The sequence below is a fragment of the Macaca thibetana genome, chromosome 16, assembly GCF_024542745.1.
Source record: "Macaca thibetana thibetana isolate TM-01 chromosome 16, ASM2454274v1, whole genome shotgun sequence".
Lineage (NCBI taxonomy): Eukaryota > Metazoa > Chordata > Mammalia > Primates > Cercopithecidae > Macaca > Macaca thibetana.
In genome coordinates, this window is record NC_065593.1 from 11,596,498 (window position 1) to 11,608,973 (window position 12,476).

Below are 12,476 nucleotides of genomic sequence, written 5' to 3' on the forward strand. Positions count from 1 at the left end.
ACCTCCACCCACGAGAGCAGGACTGGACGACCCTTTAGAACAGTGCTGCAAGGATGGAAATATTCTATAATCTGCGTTGTCCAACATGGCAGCACTGGCCACATGTGGCTGCTGGGCACTCGAAACGTGGCCCTCTGTGTCTGAGACACTGAATTTGTAATGCTATTTAATTATAATTAATTTAAACTTGAATAGCCACGTGTGGCTAGCAGCTCTAGAGTTAGGGGTGTGTGAGAATCAGCCCCTTCCAGACTGATTTCATTGGCCTCAGACCCCTCCCAACCCCATCCCCAGCTCTCCCCTGCACCCCCGCCCCCACCATCCCCACCCACGCAGCTAAGCTGGAATTTTAGCTTCCACATTGCTTCTAACAAATGCGGAGAACCTCTGCCCAGGTATCCACCTTATTTCAGCCTTTCCTTCAATTCTCAAAGCAAAAAGCATTTAAAACGCCATGCTCTCCTTGGAGGTGGGCACTTCGTGTAGTCTCCTTTTTCTTATACAAAACCGTAAATGAGGGCGGGCGCGGTGGCTCACGCCTGTAATCCCAGCACTTTGGGAGGCCGAGGTGAGTGGATCACCTGAGGTCAGGAGTTCGAGACCAGCCTGGCCAACATAGGGAAACCCCGTCTCTACTAAAAATACAAAAATTCCCCGAGTGTAGTGGCATGTACCTATAATCCCAGCTACTCAGGAGGCTGAGGCAGGAGAATCTCTTGAATCCAGGAGGTAGAGGTTGCAGTGAGCCAAGATCGTACCACTGCACTCCAGCCTGGGCGACGGAGCGAGACTCCATCTCAAAAAAAGAAAAAACAAACCAACGAAAACCAGTAAATGAATCTTGGACACTCGGAAAGCATAGGGTACCTTTTTGCACTAATATTGTAACGACTCAAGCTTTTCTAATATTTATAGATGAAAGAGGGCAAAAATTTCTTCCCTGAACCTAAATCATTTACAAAATGACATATATAGGGTACACATATGCACATCTGTAAATCCTGATTTAGAAAGCAAAATGCCCAGGATCACTGATCACCTGGAGCCCAGCCTACCCCAGGACCAGGCTGGTGGTCCCGTCCTGCGACCGTGGAGGCATGATGTCAGGTCAGAACTTAGGGGGTCACCGAAGCAGGCAGGCAAGGCAGGCCTGGAGCCTGCAAGGGAACTGTCTTTTGAGAGGTTGTTGTTAGTGGGTGGAGGGTATATTGGGGTGCTCAGGACAAAGCCAATAGAGGGTGGGTAGGGGCTGCAATCGCGAGGAGAGAGGCCTGAAACTTACTTGGTGACCAGAGAGTAGGGATCCAGCTTTGGGACAGGAGCAGCTGGGGCCAGGGTCACAGCAGCCAATCCTGGGACACACCAAGGGTGGTATGCCAGCAGAGCATGGCCACGACCCAGATCCAGGCTGTAGGGTCCTTACCTGTTCCCTTTAGGACTCTGCCTGGTCACAGGTGAGTTCCAGGCCGAGAACACCCCAAAGGGATAGAGCAGGGGCAGGAAGGGATTGTGTCGGGAATCGTCCCCACTGGCACTGAAAGCCACGTTCTGGGAGAGTGAGGACTCTGAGGCAGGGTGACAGCAGACACCTGGGATTCCCCAAAAGAAGCCACCTGGAGCAACGGACCACGAAGGACTCTCCGGTTTAAGTGGCTCTGCTCCACTGATCCCCTGCCAACTGGCAGAGGGAGGTCAGAGACTTGCGGGTGGACCTGGCCAGTCTACCTGGTGGGCAGCCTAAGCGCCCTGCCGTTAAATTTCCTGTCCACGGGCTTTGGCCTCCCTCTGACTAAATGCTCCCTGGTGATTTCAGATGTCCCTGCGCCCACTCAGGCCCTGATGCGCTCTCAGGATGGGGTAGCTCATTGGCCTATGAATGAAAATCCACAATCCTTATCTTGAAACATAGTGGGGGTAAAATAATTAATTAATTAATTAAATGCCATGCAATATGACAAATAGCCACCAGGTGGCACTGTGTCTCCAAACCAATTTTACAGCTCATCTCTCCAGGAAACCCTTCAGCACAGCAGCAGTAACCCACCTAATTACATTCACAATTTCCAATGGGCCTCCCCTTGCAAGATTCCATTAGGTCTTCGCATCAGCCTTAAGTCATTGGAAGGGCTGACAGACCCATTTCACAACAAGACAACTGAAGGTGATTATGTTCTATGAGACACAGCTGCTCTGGGCAGAACAAGGGCAGTTAGCTCCTGGGACCCAGGAGGAGTGGAATCCAGACCCCAGTAACTGCCCCAGACCTTAAAGGGACTGTGCCAAGACACTGCAAGGTGTGAAGCAGTCCTCACACTCCACATAGAGAGAAAGACAGGCGGTTTTCTCCTCCCACCCCCAACCACCCATATCTACAAAAGGTTTAACATTAGAAAATGTGGGTAACCTAAAGAAGCAGAGAGACAAAGCAATCAGTTGCCCTGACAGCCACTGTTCACAGCTGGGCTCTTCTCTGGGGAGACCACACACAATCTTTTTTTTTTTTTTTTTTTTTTTGGCTGCAGTGCAATGGCGAGATCTCGGCTCACCACAACCTCCGCCTCCCGGGTTCTAGGGATTCTCCTGCCTCAGCCTCCTGAGTAGCTGGGATTACAGGCATACACCACCACGCCTGGCTAATTTTTTTTTTTATTTTTTATTTTTTAGTAGGGACGGGGCTTCTCCATGTTGGTCAGGCTAGTCTCGAACTCCCAACCTCAGGTGATCTGCCCGCCTCAGCCTCCCAAAGTGCTGGGATTACAGGCATGAGCCACCACGCCTGGCCTTTTTTTTTTTTTTTTTTTTTTTCAGACAGAGTTTGGCTCTTGTTGCCCAGGCTGGAGTGCAGTGGTGTGATCTAGGCTCACTGCAACCTCCGCTTCCTGGGTTGAAGTGATTATCCTGCCTCAGCCTCCCAAGTAGCTGGGATTACAGGTGCCTGCAACGATACCCATTTAATTTTTTGTATTTAGTTGAGACAGAGTTTCACCATGTTGGCCAGGCTGGTCTCGAACTCCTGGCCTTGGGTGATCAACTCCCGCCTTGGCCTCCCAAAGTGCTGGGATTACAGGCGTGAACCACTGCCCCTGGCCCAAGACCAGAATCTTTACAGAGAGCACACTTCTTGGAGCCTCAGGGGCCACCCTAGATGTGGCTGTAAGAAGACCACACAGATGAAGACACACAGCTGGGCATAGCCACAACCAGCGCCTGGAACCGTCTGTGCCCCTCCAGATGCTGTGAGCACTCCATCTCAGTGCTGGCACTTGTGGCCGCTGCAATAGGTGCCCTTGTCTGTTGGCTACTGACCGGGCTCAGCCACTGGGGCCTGGCTGGCAGGGAGAGACTGAGGCTGCAGTGGCAACCTGCCATTGAACCACTGGTTACCCTCAGGAGCCACTCCTGCCCTTTGCCTCTTAGGGCCTAGGGGCATTCATGGGTCCTGGCTGCTGCTGGCCCTGGGTGCTTCTTTGTCCTTTCTTGGAATCCCTTAATCCTGACAAAATCTTTGCGATGCCCCTTCATTAAATGATCCCTAATCACCTCGTGTTATAGGATGAATTCTGTCGCTCCTATAAAAAAATAGGATTTTCTAACCTCCAGTACCTTAGAATGTGACCTTATCTTTGTGAGGCTGAGGCGGGCGGATCACCTGAGGTCAAGAGTTCGAGACCAGCCTAGCCAACATGGTGAAACCCCATCTCTACAAAAAATTAGTAGAGCGTGGTGGAGGGCGCCTGTAATCCCAGCTACTCAAGAGGCTGAGGCATGAGTATTGCTTGAACCTGGGAAGCAGAGGTTGCAGTGAGCCAAGATCGCACCATTGCACTCCAGCCTAGTGACAGAGCAAGACTCTGCCTCAAAAAAAAAAAAGGTTGGTGTTCCTTAAGTTTAGTAGTCGTTTCATAAGTAATCTTTTATTATTCTTTAAACCATTTGCATGCATGATTTACACTTTCATATTTATGACATATTTATAATTTCCTAGGGTCTCCATCAGGTCTGCCTCATCCTATGTATCTTCAGTAAGGACATGCTCATTTTAGATAATGATATACTTCAAGGGGTTACCTAAGGAATAACCTGGGGTGTGCTTAAATATCCTCCACCTTTGATCTGTCTACAATGTAGACCCTGTAGTCATGCCAGGCCAGCTACGTGTACTTGTTCAACTGAGAATGTTCCAAATGCTTTGAAAGAAAGCTGTTCAAAAACTTGATTTGGCTAAAAATTTGCACTAATCTCTAGCCACTAAAAGGGCCATACCTCCCTACAGGCTCTAGAACCTTCTTTCAGATCAGCCACAAAATTTCACCCTTCTTCGCTTCAAAGTCAGCTCTTCACCCACCAGTTCTATCTACTAAGTCCTTCCTGCTTCTCTGAACTCCCCAGAGACTCAACATGTTCCCAGAAATTTAAACTGAAGGCCAGTAAGGAAAAATCTAGTGTATCACATCCTAAGTGCACACGGACTGTTTCAAGGGCTTGATCTGTACTTGGAGGAAAATGCTGAAAGGGCAAGTTAAGGCTCGGAGGAGTGAACAGTGGAACTTGGCAAAGTGCTGTGAAATGGGAAGTGAAGGGCAGGGTGGTCTGTGCCAACGTCCCCACTGGCCTCTCCTCGGTCAGAACTCCTGCCGCCATGCTTCCACAACACCCCAGAATGACACGCTCAACTCTCCTTGACTCCTTTCATGAAAATAAAAAAAAACTGTCCACCTAGGAAAAGTATGCCTTTTCATTTCTCTGCTGTATATAACAGGACTCTCTCTCTCTCCATATATGTGTGTGTGTGTGTATGTGTGTGTGTTTGTGTATATATATTTATTTAATAAAGAAATATATCATATATAAAATATATAATATATAAATATATCATATATAAAATATATGATATAGAAATATATATGTATTTAATTAATACTATTTTATGTTAAATAAATATATGTAAATACATAATATAAATATGTATTATTTATACAATATATAAATATGCTATTATATAATATATAAGCATATTTATATATTTATGTATATGTTTAATTAATATTAAGTATATATTAATATTAAGTATAATATATATAAAGTTATATTAAGTATATATAAATGTGTGTATATATAAATACATAAATATACATATATATATTTGATTACTTCAAAACTTTTAGATCACATCTTGCCAAAGTCTTCCAGGGTCCCTAGGCTCTGCTTCCACATCTTAGTGCTGCTGCAGAGGTGTGCTCACCCACCAGAAAGCCAGGGTCCCAGGTGTCTTCCTCCAGACCTCAGGGTAGGTGCTCCCCAGAGGACACCTGACTCCTCTCACGTCCAGCTCTGCAACTCATGGTATGTACTCTGCAGCTTCCTGAGCGCATTCAGGTTCCTCCCTCGTTGACAAACTTTCCAGCATCCATAGAGGCAACTGAGGACACCGAGGGGCCTTCCTCCCAGCTTGGGAACAATGAGGAGGAGTAAATAACAGACATCACATCGGGGGGAAAATGCCATCTTTGGTATGTTTTTAAATGGAGCTATTTCTTATACACCGTAAAGCGCACAAACTGTACATATAGAGCTCAGTGGATTTGTCCACGTGTATGCACCCATGTAACCACCATGCAGATCAAATGATGGAACTTTCTGTCACCTCCGAATATTTCCTCATACCTAGTCAACCTCCGCCCTCAGAAATAACCACCAGTTTGACATTAATCACCCACAGGTCATTTTTAGCTGTTCTTGAATTTTGCATAAGTGGAATCATAGAGTATACACTTTTTTTGCGCTTTGCTTTCGTCACACGATTTCTACATGAGTCATTCAGGTTGTATCAGTGGTTTGTATTTTTTTGTTTTTTGTTTTTTTTGAGAGGTATTCCATGATACGAATATTTCACAACTCATTTACCTCTTCTAGGGATATTTTCTATTGACCTGTAGTTGTATTTATTTGTTGTGTCTTCTGCTGTGTCCGTTCTGCTGTTAAAAACTATCTCCTCAGTTCCTTAATTTTTTTTTTTTTTTTTTTTTTTTGAGATGGGGTCTCACTCTGTCACCCAGGCTGGAGTGCAATGGAGCAATCTCGGCTCACTGCAACCTCTGCCTCCTAGGTTTAAGCAATTCTCCTGCCTCAGCCTCCTAAGTAGCTGGGATTACAGGCACATGCCGCCATGCCCAGTTAATTTTTGTATTTTTAGTAGAGACGGGGTTTCACCATGTTGGCCAGGCTGGTCTTGAACTCCTGACCACGTGATCTGCCCACCTCAGCCTCCCAAAGTGCTGGGTTTACAGGTGTGAGCCACCGCCCCCAGCTCCTTAATTTCTTTTTATACAGAGTCTGGCTCTGCCGCCCAGGCTGGAATGCAGTGGCACGATCACAGCTTACTACAGCTTAGACCTCCCAGGCTCAAGCAAACCTCCTGCCTCAGCCTCCCAAGTAGCTGGGACTACAGGCACACACCACCACACCTGGCTAATTGTTTTTTATTATTTGTAGAGACACCATCTCCCTATGTTGCCTAGCCTGGTCTTGAATTTCTATGCTCAAGTGATCCTCCTGCCTTGGCTTCCCAAAGTGTTGGGATTATAGGCATGAGCCACCACACTCAACCTGAGTTCTTAATTTCTGACACTGCATTTTTTTTTTTTTTTTAGATGGAGTCTTACTCTGTTGCCCAGGCTGGAGCGCAGTGGCACGATCTCGGCTCACTGCAAGCTCCACCTCCTCGGTTCACACCATTCTCCTGCCTCAGCCTCCCGATTAGCTGGGAGTACAGGTGCCCGCCACCATGCCCGGCTAATTTTTTTTTTGTATTTTCAGTAGAGACGGGGTTTCACTGTGTTAACCAGGATGGTCTCGATCTCCTGACCTCGTGATCCGCCCACCTCGGCCTCCCAAAGTGCTGGGATTACAGACCTGAGCCACCGCGCCTGGCCTCTGACACTGCATTTTAATTTCATTTTTAGAATTCCCATTGGCTATCTTTATTTTTTTTATTTTTTATTTTTTTGAGATTTGAGTTCTCTGGTAAACTTCTCCACTCTTTCATCTGTGTTCCTGAATTAATTCAAGTTATTTTAAAGTCCTTGTCTGCTTATCCTAATATCTTATTGAAAACTACATTGTATATGTTCTTCATTATACAAAAGTTTCACTGTAGCATCCAGCTCAAAGCAGTAAAGTTCGAACCTGAAACTGCTGAGTTTCTCTGTTTAGGAGTTCTAACAAATCACTCTGGTTGCTTCACAAATTTATCAAGGGGTTCTTTCAAAGACTAAATGACCCATCATTTCCTTAAATAAGCCAATTCTTATTAGGGTGATGTGGTTGCCATGTTGTGCTTGAGAACATTCTGGCTAGGGGCATTTCAGGGCTCCCATGAGGATGTTCAAAAATGAAATAGGTGGGCCGAGCACGGTGGCTCACGCCCATCATCCCAGCACTTTGGGAGGCCAAGGCGGGTGGATCACGTGAGGTCAGGAGTTTGAGACCATCCTGGCCAACATGGTGAAACCCCGTCTCTACTAAAAATATAAAAATTAGCCAGGTGTGATGCTACTCAGGAGGCTGAAGCAGGAGAATCGCTTGAACCCGGGAGGCAGAGGTTGTAGTGAGCTGAGATCGTGCCATTGCACTCCAGCCTGGGCGACAAGAGAGAAACTCCACCTCAAAAAAAAAAAAAAAAAAAAAAAAAAGAAATGGGTGATAGTTTTGCTACAGTGAGTCATAAAACAGCAAAGTCAAAATATTCCATTCCAAAGTACGCCTGTATCTCTACCCCCACCCCAATTCTTTACCCAAAGCTTTAGTCTATACTCCAGCCTGGGTGACAGAGCGAGACTCTGTCTCAAAAAAAAAAAAAAGAAAGAAAGAAAGAAAGAAAAAGAAAAAGAAGAGCTCTGTGAGCTCTGGCTGTACTTTACTCCCTGATTATACTTGGCACTAGAACATGGTGCTCATTATGAATCTAAGAAGCTTGTTGCCCTGCCTCACATTGATACAGAACGTCTCATTTGAAAAGGTAGATCGGTCTATTTTCGCATTCACTTCTCCACATCACGAGGAGGCAGAGAAATCAAATATTAATCCAGCCTAAAGAGGTTAAAAGTCACTTAACTAGTAAATAGCCCACTCAAGAGCTTTGATTTCTAATCTAGGCTCTCTTCTCCCCAACTAATACATTGTCTATATGGAAAATTCCAATAAACATACTTTTCATGTCACGGTGATAATTTAGCCCATGTTGATGAGGAGCTTACAGTCCAAGGTTAAAACAAGTTAGATAAACATCTCAATATATTTTAACTGTACAAGGCTGCATGCTGGATATACCAGATATACATAGAAACCTAAATGTATAACAGTATGTAGGCTTTCACCAGATAAAAGGAAGTGACCAGAAAGGGGCTTGTTTAGGTCATGGAAGAAGATCAGAAGGGATGGGAGAGATGGATGGAGCACTGGAGGATTCAGAGAACAGTAGAACTGGAAGGGGATGTGGCAAGAGGGCAGTTCTGTTTTATAGATGAACAACTCAAGGGCTAAAGAGGAAAAATGGCATGCTGAGATAAATCTGTTGAGTAGATGAAAGGGAAGTGGTTGGGCTGGGAAAAGCAGGATGCAAGCCATCTAATGAATGGTTCTGTCTAAACTTGTGTGGGAAACAAGAAGGACTAGAGAAAAAAACGAGTGTAGAATTAAATAAGGGGGAATGGGTGGGAAAATGGCAGACTCACTGAGGGTGATGGTCACTGTTTCTGTGTTGAGGGCTGTCAGCAACTGTGTCCTTTGACAGGGCAGGAGCATCCAGCGGACATCTGTTTCTGGCGTCATCTCTGGAACCAGAGTTTTCTCCTCCTCCACTCTCTGACAGTCCCCAGTTTCTGCTTCCTGTCCACTCCTTTGACTGAGTTGTTTTTATCCTGACCCACATTAATCAGCCTGTTGCCTTGGATCCTTCCCTCGCATATCCTATCTTTATCGTTTGTCTTTCCTTCCTGCCTGATAATCCTGGAGGAGTCGAAACTTATAAAAAAAAAAACTTGAATTAGAGGCCCTTCATCGGTTGCCAGGTAAGGTCCCAATGCCTTAGCCAAGCACTTGGACATTGACTGGCCCAAATATGCCAGCTTTGTTCCACTCCATTGCCCAGTACATATTCTACATCCTTATCAAAAGACATGATTTCCCCTAAACAATCCCACCCTTTCATAGCTTCATGTCTTCACTCCACCCAGAGTGTCCTCTGCTATAATCCCCATCTTTTGGAATCCATGATTTTAGAGATAAGCACAAACGATAGATGTCTATTGCTCTTACCTGCCCAGCATTCGTTTTCCTCTGATTTTTCTACAGGAAACACATCTTTCTTCCTCTTAGTCATATTGTCTGCATGTCACTGATCCTACTCCTGAATCCAGTGGTAACCCATCACTCAGACCTAGCATTTCAGCATACTACTCTTGGCCACGGTGTTGAAAAAAAAGGGTGGGGTGGGGGGGTCATCGGAATTATCTCAGGCTCATCAATACCAATCTCAGGACTTTGACTAAAATTTTAAGAAAAATAACCACAACCTTTTTTCCTTTGGGGTGGCTGATTTGGCAGAAGTAAGTCTAAGCAAAAGGAGAAATTTAAAGATGTAACTAGGTCATTGGACTTGCTTTTGCCCTGAGAATATGTGCTGATTCTAGGTCTTCAGTTTTCATGACTTTTGGAGCATGAGAAGCAGAAAACAAACCCCAGAAACCCCCAAATAGGCAGGCATATTGTGGTAGACTAGATTATCAATCATGTTGTAATAGACTAAATAATTATTCACAAATATTAACTTTCTCCCTGTAGTGGGATTGTAAATCCATGCCCTTTGCCATGGAACTTTGGGATGCCATCCAGTAAATGAAGGAGGGTGAACAATTCTGTCTTTCTGATTTGAACCTTTATATTCTTGTTCCATCAAATAGCAAATAACTAAGAATAAACACAATAAAATATAAAGGTTCTATTCAGTAAACTACAAATGTTATTGAGAGAAATTTTTAAAGACCTAAATCGCTGAACGGCTATGTTTGTGGATTAGAAGACTGAATACTATTATAATGTCAACTCTCCCCAAACCAATCTATAGATTAAATAAAATCCCAATCAGTACCCTAGCAATTGTATGTGTATGTGTGTATAAACTAACTAATTGATTCTAAAATGTATTTAGAATTAGAAAGGTCTAGGAGTAGCCAAAATAATTTTTTTATAAAAGGAAGTAATTTGTTAAGATTTGTGTCCTGCACTGGTTAAATCTAACCACTGATATAAAAATATAATAAGTAAAATAAAATGTTAAAGTAAACAGTAGGATATAAATAAGACATAAATTTTTAAACTACTATTGAAGAAGGAACAAAGGACATTTGATCTGACCAATAATAAAAGACAGAAAGGAAGTAAAAATAAGTCCAAACTATCAGAAATCACAGTACATGAGATAGAGTTAAATTTCCCATTAAAAGATGGAAATCATCTGATTTAGGTTTAAGAAAAAAAATCAGCTGTATGGTACTACAAAAGACTCACCTTAAAAATGGAATATTGAAAGATACACTCGTCAAATGCTAACAAAAAGAACACAGGTGTAACAAAATAATGAGCAAAATAAAATTTAAGTAAAAAGGAGATATTTTATAGTGACAAAATACAAGCAAAACAGATAAATCAGGCATCTGATAGTGTTTTTAAATATATAAAGCAAAAACATAAGGAAATACGGTGGAGAAATCATAATAATATCGAATAATAGTCTTCTCAAAAATCAATAGATCAAGTAAAAAAAAGTAGTGTTATGAGTTTTTGATTAATCAATAAATTTGATGTAATAGTTATTTATAAAACTTGTACTCACAGAATACACATTTTAAAAACACTTTAAATATTTACGAAAAATAACACGATCGTTTCATGTTATTGAGAAATTAACATTTATTCCTAATTTAAGAAAATATTAGGCAAAGGTCTCAACTTCTTAAAGGAACATAAAGGAAGGATATTTACAACCAATATCATTCCTAAAAGGTAAAACACTAAAGTCACAAACTAGACGTGAATGTTAGCTTTCATCACCACAAATGAGTCAATACTGTTGGTCATAACTAGTACAGAGAAACAAGAAAATTAGAAGTATGGACACTTAAAAGGAAGAGACAAAATTAGTATTAATAAGAGAATCACTTATTTAAAAAAAGAAATGAGCCTGTAATCCCAGCACTTTGGGAGGCCGAGACGGGGGGATCACGAGGTCAGGAGATCGAGACCATCCTGGCTAACACGGTGAAACCCCGTCTCTACTAAAAAATACATAAAACTAGCCGGGCCAGGTGGCGGGCGCCTGTAGTCCCAGCTACTCGGGAGGCTGAGGCAGGAGAATGGCGTAAACCCAGGAGGCGGAGCTTGCAGTGAGCTGAGATCCGGCCACTGCACTCCAGCCTGGGTGACAGAGCAAGACTCAGTCTCCAAACAAACAAACAAACAAACAAACAAAGAAATGAATAGCAAAATCAAATTGACCAGACACAAGATCCAATTTAAAAAAGAAAAAAAAAACAAAAAAAAAGAAAAACAAAAAACAGCCGGGCATGGTGACTCACACCTGTAATCCCAGCACTTTGGGAGGCCAAGGCAGGTGGATCACTTGAGCTCTGGAGTTTGAGACCAGCCTGGGCAACATGGGGAAACCCCATCTGTATGAAAAATACAAAAATTAGCCAGGTGTGGTGGCTCATGCCTGTAGTCTCAGCTACATGGGAGATTGAGGTAGGAGAATCGCTTGAGCCCAGGAGATGGAGGTTGCAGTGAGCCAAGATCGCGCCACTGCACTCCAGCCTGGGAGACAGAGTGAGACTCTGTAACGCATGTACAAAAAAAGCCATTTGAAAATGTAATAGAGAAAAAGATTCCCTTTCCAATGGCAATGAAAACTATCAAATATGTGGGAATAAATATTAAAAGTCATGCGCAAGACCTAGGTGAAGAAATACAGAAGGACATGAATAATTTTCTCATTCATGAAAACTTGAATTAAAGAAAAGCATAACCATTTCCGTTGCTCCCTTAAACGAAACAAAAAAATGGGATAAAATGAAATGCCCATCAATAGGAGTTAAGTAATCCTTGCTACCTCTAGTACTATAGGACACAAAGCATCAGTTTTTCTTCAAATTTTAGTCAAAGTCCAAGATTGGCATTGATGAGCCTGAGACAATTCCTATGACCTCCCACCCCTCTTTTTTTTTTCCAACACTGTGGCCAAGAGTAATATGCTGAAATGCTGGGTCTGAGTGATGGGTTCACTGCTGGATTCAGGAGTGGGATCGGTGACATGCAGACATATGACTAAGGGGAAGAAAGATGTGCTTCCTGTAGAAAAATCAGAGGGAAAAGGATGAGGTATATCCATAAAAGACAATATGAAAACATCTCCAAGTTATAAA

At 43.3% G+C, this 12,476-nt stretch overlaps 1 protein-coding gene across 4 annotated transcripts in view; it reads left to right on the top strand.

The window, feature by feature from the left end:
• STX8 (syntaxin 8) overlaps positions 1-12,476 on the top strand; it is a 691,269-nt gene that overhangs the window by 174,732 nt on the left and 504,061 nt on the right. Inside the window, exon 1 of one of the 4 annotated variants that reach the window (XM_050765469.1) lies at positions 8,703-8,706. The exons of the other annotated variants lie outside the window; for them this stretch is intronic. The gene's annotated coding sequence lies outside the window, so the exon portion shown is untranslated. Of the gene's footprint in view, positions 1-8,702; positions 8,707-12,476 lie in introns of those variants that run through there. 4 annotated transcript variants of the gene reach the window in all.